The sequence below is a fragment of the Pinus tabuliformis genome, chromosome Q, assembly GCF_031772625.1.
Source record: "Pinus tabuliformis cultivar Carrire ecotype Pingquan chromosome Q, CPIR1, whole genome shotgun sequence".
Lineage (NCBI taxonomy): Eukaryota > Viridiplantae > Streptophyta > Pinopsida > Pinales > Pinaceae > Pinus > Pinus tabuliformis.
The window spans coordinates 78,431,930-78,443,975 of NC_142296.1; positions in this window are offsets into that span (position 1 = coordinate 78,431,930).

Consider the following 12,046-nt stretch of genomic DNA (forward strand, 5'->3'; position numbering starts at 1 on the left):
TCTATCTAATCATCACATGAGAGTGTTTGATATTTTTGTGTGTGGTGGGATTATTATTTTATGGAATATTGTAATTACTAGTTTTCATTATTATGCAATTTTATAACAAGTGCCTAGATTCTAAACCTTAATACTAACTTGAATTCAATATTTTTACTTTAATTTAGCTATATTTAAACTAAGTGACAGGTACTAGCTACTATGTATCACTTGTTATATTATATACTTTGAATCATATATCTAACAATTAGTCTCCCTTAAATGTAAGAAAACATGTCAATAATGGAAAATCCAAAAACATCTAACATAGATGAAAATTCACCCTCTTGTAAACTATTCATTTTAATAAAATAATTTTCTTTGAATAATGAAAATGAATCAAACTGCATTCCAGGATAAGAACCCATACTGCCCACTTACTATATTTAATTTACATTAGGTTTTCTGGTCTTGAGAGAAATATGCATTATACCAACCTAGATCCATCTTAACCTTGTATCTATCAAGCACCAAGAGGGATCAAATCTCTTGAGGTGCAAACCTATTTTCTGAGTAAAAAACTTGAGGAAAGGTTTGCACCTCAAGATATTTGAAACCTCTTGGTGCTTTATAGATCTAGGGTTAAGATGGATCTAGGCTAGTTTTTATATACACACATACCATTTCTAGGTTGGATCCATCTATCCCTCTTTCCCTCCTCTCCCTTTTTTCCCTTTCTCTCTACTCTCTCCCTCACTCTCTCTCTCTCTCTCCATCTCTTCCTTGTCATCCTCTCTCTCTCTCTCCACCTTTCTCTCTTTATGTATTTCTTCTTCCCTCCATCTCTCCTCTCTCTCAAGTCCTCTCTCTTTTCCTTCCTCTCTCCCCCTTTCTCTCCCACCTTCCTCACTCTCTCCTCCCCGTCACTCTCTCTCTCTCTCTCTGCCCTCCAATTTTGTCACTATCTCCTTCACTTTCTCGACCTCTATCTCTTTATGTCTTTGTTCTTCCCTCTCTCTCTCCCCCCCCCTCCAACTCCATCTCTCACTCCCTCCCTCTCTCCTTCCTCTTTTTCCCTTTCTCTCCCACCTCCCTCTATCTCCCCCCCATCTCTTGCTCTCTCTCTACCCTCCAACTTTGTCATTATCTCCCTCCCTCTCTCCTTTTCTCTCTTCCCCTCTCTTCACCCTCCATCTATATGTCTCCCTCTCTCTCTTCCCTTTATCTCCCTCCCTCTCTCCTCTCCTTCTCTTTTTCTTCCTTCCTCTCCTCTCTCCCTCTCTCTCTGTCTCTCCCTTGTTGCTCCATTTCTCTCTACCTCTATCTCTTTATGTCTTCGTTCTTCTATTCCTCTCTCTCCCCCTCCAACTCCTCTCTCCCTCTCCCTCCCCTTCCCTCTCTCTTCATTCCTCTCTCTCCCTCTCTTTCTCTTTGCCCTCCAACTCTGTCATTATCTCCCTTCCTCTCTCGTTCTCACCCTCCTTTCTCTGTGCATCCATATGATGGAGAATTTTCACTATGTAATTAATGTTTTTTTTTCCCAAGGAAAAATCACAACTTCATTCATAATGAACAAAATTACATATTGTAGATGCTTACAAAAGCATATGCATAAAACAACCAATCCTAGAAACCAAGATCAAAAACAACTCATCAAAGACTTAATAAAATTCTACTCCCTTCTACCTTTCTTTTTTTTCCACTTTCTTCCAACCATTAGAGTTGGGAGTGGAAGATACATGGAAATTTGAGTTTCTGTTACATTTGAAAGTAATTATTTATCAGAATCTGAACTTTCTCCTGCATAAATTCTTTTGGTATCATTGACTTCTTTTTCAGATGAGGTTTTATCCACTGCCGTTGATGTATGGAAGGCATATGAATTATTTAAGAATTATGTTTTTCATCATTCTTCTGCATGTATTCCTGGGGCTTTTGGACATTGTCGTTTATAGTTATTTCTGGTATTTCTACCTCCTTTGCTTCAACTTCCTGGGATTTAGAAAATTTTCATCCTTTCGCTTTTGAAACTTGTCATTTTTTCTTTTTTGGATCTGTTTTTTGCTTGTGGATATGTGTTCCAAAGGTGACTAGGTTGTCAGCACATATGGTAATGGAAGGTCGTATTCTCATAATCAAGTGGCTGAGTCCACTTTAGATTGTTAGGGAGCAGAATAATTCTATCGGGTAATCCTTTACTGAGATCTACCTCTACGCATATTCTAGCAAAGGTAAAAATTCCTTTGGAGACTCGATTTCCATCCACTTTTAAGAACTTTCCCAAGGAATTCCCTCTTCCCTGTAATACTAAGTGATGCCAAAAATGTAGGGGAAGATTATGTAGCTGGACCCAGACTGACATTTTGGAGACCACCATGGTATTTTTGTCGAAATTTGGGAACCATGGTATCAAGAAGATACCCGCATTGCCCAAAACCATGGTCGCTCTTTTAAAACGTGTTCCAAATATGTTGATGTGTCAAACTTAACTATGAAGAACCCTTTTGATGATAGATAAACTTCATAGTTTTCTGTCTAGGTAAAGTATATCCATTTATGTAAATTCTCTGATTTGGGTCAGAAACCATTGAATCTGCATATTATTGCTTTTGCGTAAAATTCAGAGTATAGTTCATAAACTTCTAGAAGGTTAATTGTGAATGTCGTAACCTCGTTCATTTTCTCCACAATATAGGGTCCAGGTATATTGGGACATTGTTCTTCATTAGTTTTTGGTTCTGCCTTCCTTTTAACTGAACCCTTGAAAGAAGTTGGGCCTTTGGAACTGGTTCCTGAAGAAACTCCAAGTAGACATAAGTTCAAGATGATGGTTGAATTAGTTCCAATGCCATAGTCCCGTAACTTGACTCCCTCTTGCAAATTTTTCCCCACATAAATCAAATTTTGTAATCGTTTTGGAATACATATATGTTCATGAATCTTCTGTTGCAAAAATTGTACTCATTCCCAGAGCCCAATCCTCATACTTACTAACTTCTCGGTCAGGGATTTTATAAAAATTCGGGTCAGTTCTCCTTCATTCGGACCTGAGGGTTGACATCCTAGATCTTCCCTCTTATGCATCGGGTCACTAGTATACAGATCTAATAATTGTTCTTCATCTTCCTTTCCATTATGCCTCCTTTTTAAAACATAATTTTTTATTCCTTCAACCGAATCAACAAGTGAGAAAGAGGAAGGACTAACTTGACCCAGTAGCTCCTTAAAGAAATCAAGTTGTAGATCTGCACCTGCATCAACAGGTTTCTTATAAGAAAAAAACTTAGTTAAGAGCGTGTTTGTGCCAACCAGATCTGCTCCATGCGTTTTCCCAGATCTTAGATTGCCATAATGGGGGATGTCGTACATATCTAATACCAAATGCAGTTCCACGAGGTTGGTCGACTTGTGAGATCTAACCCTTACCAACTAACGATCAATGATTTGTCTCTCTCTCCAACTTATACTTTCCACCTTAAATATACCAAGTCCAGAGTTTGTTTGGCGGGAGCTGGATAGAGTGCTCTTGTCTCCATATGTTGCCAAAATGAATTTGGAACCGTTTCCTTTAGATCTTATCCCCACGTACGAACATCTTCACCTTCTCTACATTCAGATTTGGAAATGGGTAGCTTGGATCTATAATTGTAGAGACAACTCTATGTGAATCTAGCAAGTGTGAGGTTCATTGACGCCATGACTTTGCAGTCTAAGTTGTATCAATGTACTCATAGGAGTAAACCTCCACCGAATTAATAGATATATGCTGACTCTCTTGGGGATCCCAATATTCCCTATGATTTGTGATCGTGACTAATGCATGAGATATATAAAATTGGAAAGCTTGTCCACCCACTCATGGGTCCTTTGGTGCATCTATAATTGGAAATCTGAAGAATCTTCGGCGATCTGTTTCCAAATTCGTAGGCCATCCTCTTTCAGGGTGTGGAAAATCTTAGTTAGGCTTTCTCTAGCTCGTCCAAATCTACCCTCACCTTAAGGTCATGACCAAGCCAGACACCAAATTGGTGTATGAGATTCCCTCGTTTGTGGGACAAGGTACCCACCTCCTCTCAGCGATTTTATTGCTAAGTCTGCAGAGACATACATACTCTACCCCCCTCTGGTTTTGAACATGTGACCTCTTAGGAGGAAACACATGCTCTTAACCATTAGGCCCATAGATCATTCATCATCATCAGACCAGTCTCTTTCACCATCACCTCCACCATCACCATTTCATGAGCATATTGAGTCACCTAGCAAAGATGAGATCAGTGAGCCGGAACAAATTGAGCAGGTTGAGGTCATCAAGCCTAAAAGGGTAGATTTGGGCACATTGGAACACACTTACCAGAGAGGCCATAGGCAGGTGTTTGCCCCACAGACTTTTTTTTTTGGGGGGGGGGCTTGCCTTCTTCACCAGAAAAATAGGTACACAAAGGCAAAGAGAAGATTACAAAGATAGAGATTCAACATGAGGAGGAAGACCTCCATGAGACAAAGCAGGATTTTGACTTGGTTGACCTAGATGAGCATGATGAGAATAAGGACACCAGCATTGTCATCAAGGAAAAATATGTGCTCATCAGGGAGCTCCAGATCAACTTAGAGAGGTCAAAATACATTATTTCATATTATGAGAAAGAAAATCAACAACTTCAAGCCAAACATGATGTCATGGAGATTTAGCTCATCAAGGCAAACAGATAAGCAATCAAAGCCAAGGCATTGCTTGATGAGGCCTATGACAGGTATGGTTAACTTGAAGAATAACAAGAACCAAAAAGTAGACCTAGGACTAGAGGGCTGAAAAGAGTTCTAGAACTAGAGAAACAAAAGGAGGCTAAGCTTGCAAATCGGCTCACATGGAATGAGCAGTGTTCCATCTTGATTATTGAGAACCGGGAGCATTGGCTTGACAAGGTCAACCAAAATTTAGAAAAGATCCTAGACAAGGTCAACCAGCCTTTAGAAAAGCTCCTAGACAAGGCCAATTAACAAAATGACATTCAGAGGAAGAGGGCAAAACATTATGTCAACAGAGAAACAAATGCAAGGGCAAAGCTCAAAGCAACAAAGGCAAAAATTGAAGCCCTAACTCACCAAGAAGAGAAAAAGAAACTTGATATACTTGGAGAGGCTTCACTCCAAGCCTAGCCTCACCAACATTAGCTACTTGACCAATTTTGAAACCTCTTGGCTCTTTTTTGCAAATTTTGTCTTTTCTGTGAATTTTTAGGCAATTTTATATTAGCAGCATGGTCAAACGTGCAGCACCCTAGGCGCTACACACTTTTTTGGGGAATTTTTTGAGCAAATGGAGACCACCACTGGATGCATAATGACAAATACATCTAAGAAAACCATGTTTCCAGCCTTAGTTTGCAAAACTAGCAGGTGAAAAGGGCAAAAAACAAGCAAAAAATCATGTTTCTACCTCAATTTTGACCTAGGCACTGTGCACAGACCAGTCTTAGGAGAATCAACTTTTGGAGGGTCAAATGAAGCCCATTTTAGAAACTAAATGCATATTTGGAAACTAAACAAGACAAGCTTTCCAATAAGCTATCGTGGGCTCAATTTGGACACCGAGAAGGTAGTCAAAAACAACTTTCAAGATGGAGGTCGCACTTGACACTCTGAGGGCGCACTTGACAGAAAGATGGCACACTTGACCATTTGCCTGATTTTTCAATTTTTTCTCCAGATTTTATTTTCATCCTTGGAAATAAATTTTTTACTGATGTAATTGATGTTTTAAATGTAATTATGGTCTTTTTACTATTACCTAGGGTAAATACATTAGGTAAATAGACTTCATCAAGTCAAATGAATCAGTTTCAATGTAATTAGGGAGGAGTCACTTAGAGCTCCCTACACTCTAGGTATCAGTTCAAATTTTTGTGGATCTCTTCCTCAACTCAGGGATTCGACCCCTGAGGATGAGAGAAGGTTGTTTTGATGTCTATATCTTCCCTTTCTTCACTCTTTTCAAAGGTTGGACTCAGTTGGATGTTGTACTAGTGATCAGAGACACTATTGTATTAGATTTTGGCTAGTTTTAATAGATGAGTTGCAGCTATTTCTTTGGGATACATGTGGTATGAATGTTTAGCATTTTTTCTTCTTTGTCATCATTTTTACGAATGTTTTGTAAGTTCGTAAACCATTTCATGTCTGCTATATGGTAATTTTCAAGTTGATAAGCATAATACATGTTTGCTCATGCTCTGTTTTGGGAAAGTTATCATAATTTGTCCATTTTTCTTCAGTTTAGGAAGAATACATCTCATATGCTCTTCCTAACTCCTCATCAGTCTTAAACCATCTCACCAAATCACATTTTAAGTGCTAAGCCTTCTACCTACCTTGCCCCTTTGGATGTCTGCAATCATATCTCACTTGCCCTGACTTGGCCTCTTGACCTTGTTATCACTCAGGTTGTCCCTTGGCTCCTTAAGGGATACGACCAAGGTAACCACAAACCAATCTTTGGACTGCAGGTCCTAGCCTACCTGCAATCAGAGAGGGCTCTCTCTTTCTGATTTGAATTTGTTTTGGGTTGATTTTAGGCTAGTTATGGGCTTCTTTGGGTTTTGTTTAAGTTTTGGTGGGATGATTGATGTTTTCAAGTAGGGAGGCATGCATAGTGTGAGAGGTTCAAACCATTGGGCATGGAGTCATGGAGTAGGGCTGCTGGTGCATTTTCTTGGTCACAAGAGGAAAATAGAGCAGGATGGCTGCACATGAAACAATCATTCAAGCTAAAAAGGATGAAATGAAGGCTAAGGAATAAAAGGCAACTAAGAATCTCTTATACAGCTTAATAGAGGGAAAGTGAGTGAACTATATCTAGGAGCAGTCAAGAATTCCTATATAACAGTCATACATGAATGAAATAGAGAAAATATGAGCAATGAGGAATTCATATTTATGCCTAAATTAGAAGAAAACATATAGAAGTCACAGAAACTGAGCATGGAGCGCAGCCAAGCAAATTCCAAGCTAAACTTTTTGTAACTTAGATGGTGATATATGTATGATATAAACATATCTGAATTGAAAACAGAGGTAAGAAACACTTATTGGGCCATGTAGCAGCGCAAGAATTCTATATTTCACTCTTCAGCCATTAATAACACAATAGACAGTCCATCCTCCAAGCTTTTCCGCAATCTTTGATTATAGAAATTCTCAAACATACAGTGCGAGTCCAGAATGAGGATTATCAACCAACCAACCCCTTTAAACAATGAATTAGGGTGGTTTATATAGAGAAAATATCCAAAATATTTATTACAGCAGATCTTAAACAGATCCGAGGGAAATGAGTTTTTTAACCTAATCTTGTCCTGAAATTAATGCATAAAATATCTCAGTGCTGCACTGGGGCAGCCGCCTCAAAAATGAGTCGAAAGTTTTCCTTATGGCTTTGTGCTGTTCATTTAGCCATAACTGTGCTTTGGGCTTTGATCCCCTGCTCTTGAGTGGCTTTGATGTGCATTAAGTGTGATTTGAGAGCTTTAAATGGCTTCACTGCTTTCTTTGACTTTGCTTGGGGGTCTTTAATGTTAACCTGTTTTGATATTGCCGATCTGATGCTCTCCGCCGCTTCACTGATACTCTTTTGATTGAATTTGGGCTTTATCTTTCCTCTAATACTCTTTAACACTTGAATCGGGCCACTTTCTCTTGATTTGATATGCTTGAAACTGTCAAATCGCCCCTTTTCTGCCTTTTAAGGTAAAAACGACTGTTGCAAATGATTTTCGTGGCCTCTGGAATGCTATCGGCGCTGGTCGATTTGAATATGAACCTAAATGAAGAAATCCTGTCAAACTGCGAGTTTTCGGGCTTGCTAGTAGCCGAGCGATATGAAGCCTTCCATCTTGGTCATTTTTTCTTAGCGATGCGCAATTAGTGCTAAGCGCTAATCGCGCATCGAAAACTACCTCAGTTTTTTATTTCGGGCTCTCTTTGCTACGATTTTCGCCCTTCGCGCCTTCTTTCAGTGATGACGTCAGCATGACATCAGCGGTGGGTCCCAGTATGGCAGTGACGTGGCAATACGGCAAGGATTAAATCGGTGATTGGCAATCGGCGGGGACAAGGGGCAATGGATTTTATATGTGCGAGGTGATGAGAGCGATCACCGATATCGGAAAAGCGATAAGGCATGCGGCGGTGCGAGAATGGGAAACATTGCGGAAATGCCATATATTGGGGTAACATGAGGTTAGCGGTAAAACTTAAGTTTTGCAATATAACCAAGTTTTACGGGGAAGCGGAAGTATATATGTATAAATGATGCGATTGCGATAATGAGTGGATCGCGATGCGATATGCTTTCGGGTGCGATAGCAATATCGCATCGGCGAATGAGGGGGGGGCATATGTATATAGGTACAAAAACCTTGCGACTGCCGATTGCGATATCGCGATCGACGGTTTGCCATCGGAGTGTGAATTTATATGGGCCAACACAGTCATTGCCATCTCCGACTGCGATATCGCGTCAGAGGGAGGGGGATATGGATCGGAGGAATGTTTTGTTAATTGGCGAAGGCCTAATGTGATCGGAAGAAGGCTTAATGCAATGGAGATGGGTTGTGCATCGGATGAAGATTTTTAAGCTTTAGGAAGGGTCCTTAATGCATCGGAAGGGGTTCGATGGCATTTGAAAGGGGGTTTTGTGTTTTGGAAGGAGTCCAAACATCTTGGGAACATGGTTTTTTGAGCAAAATGAGGGTTCTTACTAAGCTTCAAGTAAACTTAGTAATTCCCAAGCAATATTTATGGTTATATTTCAACCAGAGGAGGGGATATGTAAATAATGGGGATTTTTACGATATAGTTTTTTTAGTACGGGAAGGGGAAATAAGGAGGAATTTACATAATAGAGTTAGGAGTTAATATGATTTTTGTGAAGAAAGAACCAAGGATAGAAATCTTAGGCTTTAAAGGGGAAACAAGACCTGTATAAGAAATATAAGCATCCTTAAGCAAAGCAGATCTTTGCTTAGGCAAATGCTATGGAATATGATGAATTTTTAAAGATATCAAGCAGATCTTAACACCTTTAGGGGAAGTTAGTGAATGATTTGGGGAAAGGAAGAAAGGGAAGTTAATCATGCCTCGCTTGAGCTGATCCAAGGGAAAAATTTCCTTGCACTTGTGATCTAAAGTAAAATAACACTTTGAAATACAAAATTGATCACACTTATTCATTCTGCAACCTCAAAACTACTTACCCAGCCTACTCACTTAACATTTTTTCTTCTTTTTGGTTTGGGTGCACTTAGACTTGTAGACCCTGATTATCTTCTTTTCTTTTGACTGCCCTCCTATCTAAATGTACCCTTATCTCTTCCGGGGTTCAGATTAAATAGTTGAGCGCCCTTGTTTCTCTGCCTATCTACTCATTTGCCAAGCTTAAGCGGTTTGGATAGATATTCATTCTCTATCTTCTAAAACAAGCAATTTAAACCTAGGGAAGCCAAGATTAAGCTGTTTGGCTTTCCCTTATCTGTAAAACTCTTCAAAAATGGTATGATTCTTCAAAATGGAACTTCTTGGAAATGTGGAACTTTGCAACATGAAAAGATGACACATTTGGCATGTAAAACAATCAATCATGAAATATGAAACCTATTGCAATAGGAGGCTAACAGACCTAATATCCTCATCCAACAATAACCCCAACAAATCAAATCAAAAAACCCTATCCACTTTATACCTAGCCTAAAACCATAATCCATCCAACCCTCTTGGCCGTGTTCCTTTGGAGAGATTCCTCTCCGGCCTGGTAGGGCTAGCTACCAAGTCAAAAGATTAGCTTGTGGTTACCTCAGCTGGACTCTTGCTCAGCCTTGGAAATCCGAAGGAGTGATAACACATACTATGGATTTGTGTATTTGCAACCACTTATGCAAAGTTGTATGTATTTTGTTCAGATGACACAAATTCAAGTGATTGACAATCTACATGGAATGTAGAGATTTCAGCTAGTTGAAGTCATCGTATTACTTACCCTCTACTAAATATGATTACACCTTTTTGTCTTGTAGGGTTATATTTTTGTTAAAAATAGTTCCATGTATGTTTCTTGGTAATACTTTAAAGAAACTTTCATATGATTATTTTGTGATAGTTATCCTTTTACGATCATTATTTAGTATTTAGTTATGTTCACAGAGTTTAATATTACACTAAGTTTCATATTAAGCCACATGGAAGACAACTAGAAACTAAGTGCGTGGTTTGACGATGATGGTTAGTTTCTTTATTTCCCACCAACCAATGACCGAGTAATTTCATGGAATCTTGTCTAGTGTCTAGTAATACCTAGGTTTTGCTAGGTTTCTATTTTTCTCAATATTCTTTGTTATAAAAATGGAATTATATTTCTCGAGCAAGGAATCCATTTTAGAAAAATGAGCAAGGAATCCATATCAAGAGCTATGATCAAAGCAGGTGATTAGACATTGAGCCTTGACTTCCTTCTCTTGCACATGGAGAAAGTTCATGTCCACTTTCTGGTCAAACCTTTATCCAATTGGCTGGTTCATGGTCTTGAGGTCTGGCATCACCTCCTAAATCCACATGGTTTTTAGCCTCCTTTGTGCATAACTATTGTTGTTTCTCTTCTGTCTCTCGGTTTCCATGAACTCTTTCATGTATATCAAAGACTGATAATTCTTTCTCACTATTTGTGTTATGATATATAACCTCCTATCTCTCTATGCAAAAACTGTCAGCAGGGTTTGTGCAACTTTAACAATTTTGAGAGCTTTGCCTTGAAAATGTTGAATAAAAATCCCCTTGTCACAGAGCTACTTGGCATGACCTCTCTTGAATCAACAGATGTTGGACGTGCCATAGTAGACTCAGAAAATAACCACAACGGTAAAGAAACCTTACCTCCTTTTACTCAGGCTTGAGGGAATAAATGAGTCTTTGTACCTGAGCTAGCTTTGCAAGTTCTAGGATCTCAACCTGTTTGTGGTTAATCTGTTCTTGGAACCGGGTGAACTCAAACTCAAACTAGGAGCGATGTGGGCTTTGTAGCCTTTGCCTTCATTGGATCTTGATAGCCCCCGTTCTATCGGCCTCTTCCTATGATGCCTTAGCCTCCGCTTAGATATCATTCTTTGTGGTCTTTCTCAATCTTAAGAATCTTTTCAAAAGCTCATATGTTACCCCCTCCCAAGTCTTTCAAAGAAACAAGTCTTATCCCAATCTTATTGTTGTCAACCATGTCTTGTGTTAGTAGTAATTCCATTAATTTTGTTGTTAAAATATCTACTATAAGGCCATATTTGATTTAATTTGAACTTTCCTTTTGCACTCTATTTCCTCAAAATCAAATCAACAGTATTGTTGGCTTTTTATGTCTGTTGTCATAGGTATAATTTTGGCACATGATACATTATATTTTTGTACATAGTTTCTATACAAGATTCTGTTAAGGGTGGATGCACTGAAGGTTGCTTCCAACTTGCAGGTTACTCAAATTGTTTTTTAATCAAATCCATTGGGTGCTTTCTCTTTTGGAAGCAATTCTTTGAAGATTAGTTCCCAATAAAATAGTGTTTACATCCCAAATAACTAACCAAAAAATTATCATGCAAGGTAGTTTTGAGATTTAAGATTGTTTTCAAGATAAACTAATAGAATGATTGATTTGAATGAAAAAGCATGTTAACATACCAACCTAACCAAAGTAATTAGTTGTCATAGTCCACTTATAAAGGCAGTTAAATGCGGCTCACACCGAAGAGTCAACGAAACTGGATAGGCCTGGAACCTGATGGTATTACCATTGACAAGTTTATACTCCATATAAATTAACTTATAATCCATGGCTAGGAATGGAACATCATTTGTTTGCTACATGCATTAAGAGATGAAGTGACCGAAATTGCTTCAGGCATTGATTGATGAACTGACTGAAATTGGACGGCCTTGTCAGCACTATGTAACTCATTCTTACAATCAATACAAGTTTGATTATTTTAACTGCAACGGCTCTTTAACCTCCAACTTCAACTCATTTCAATAGTAC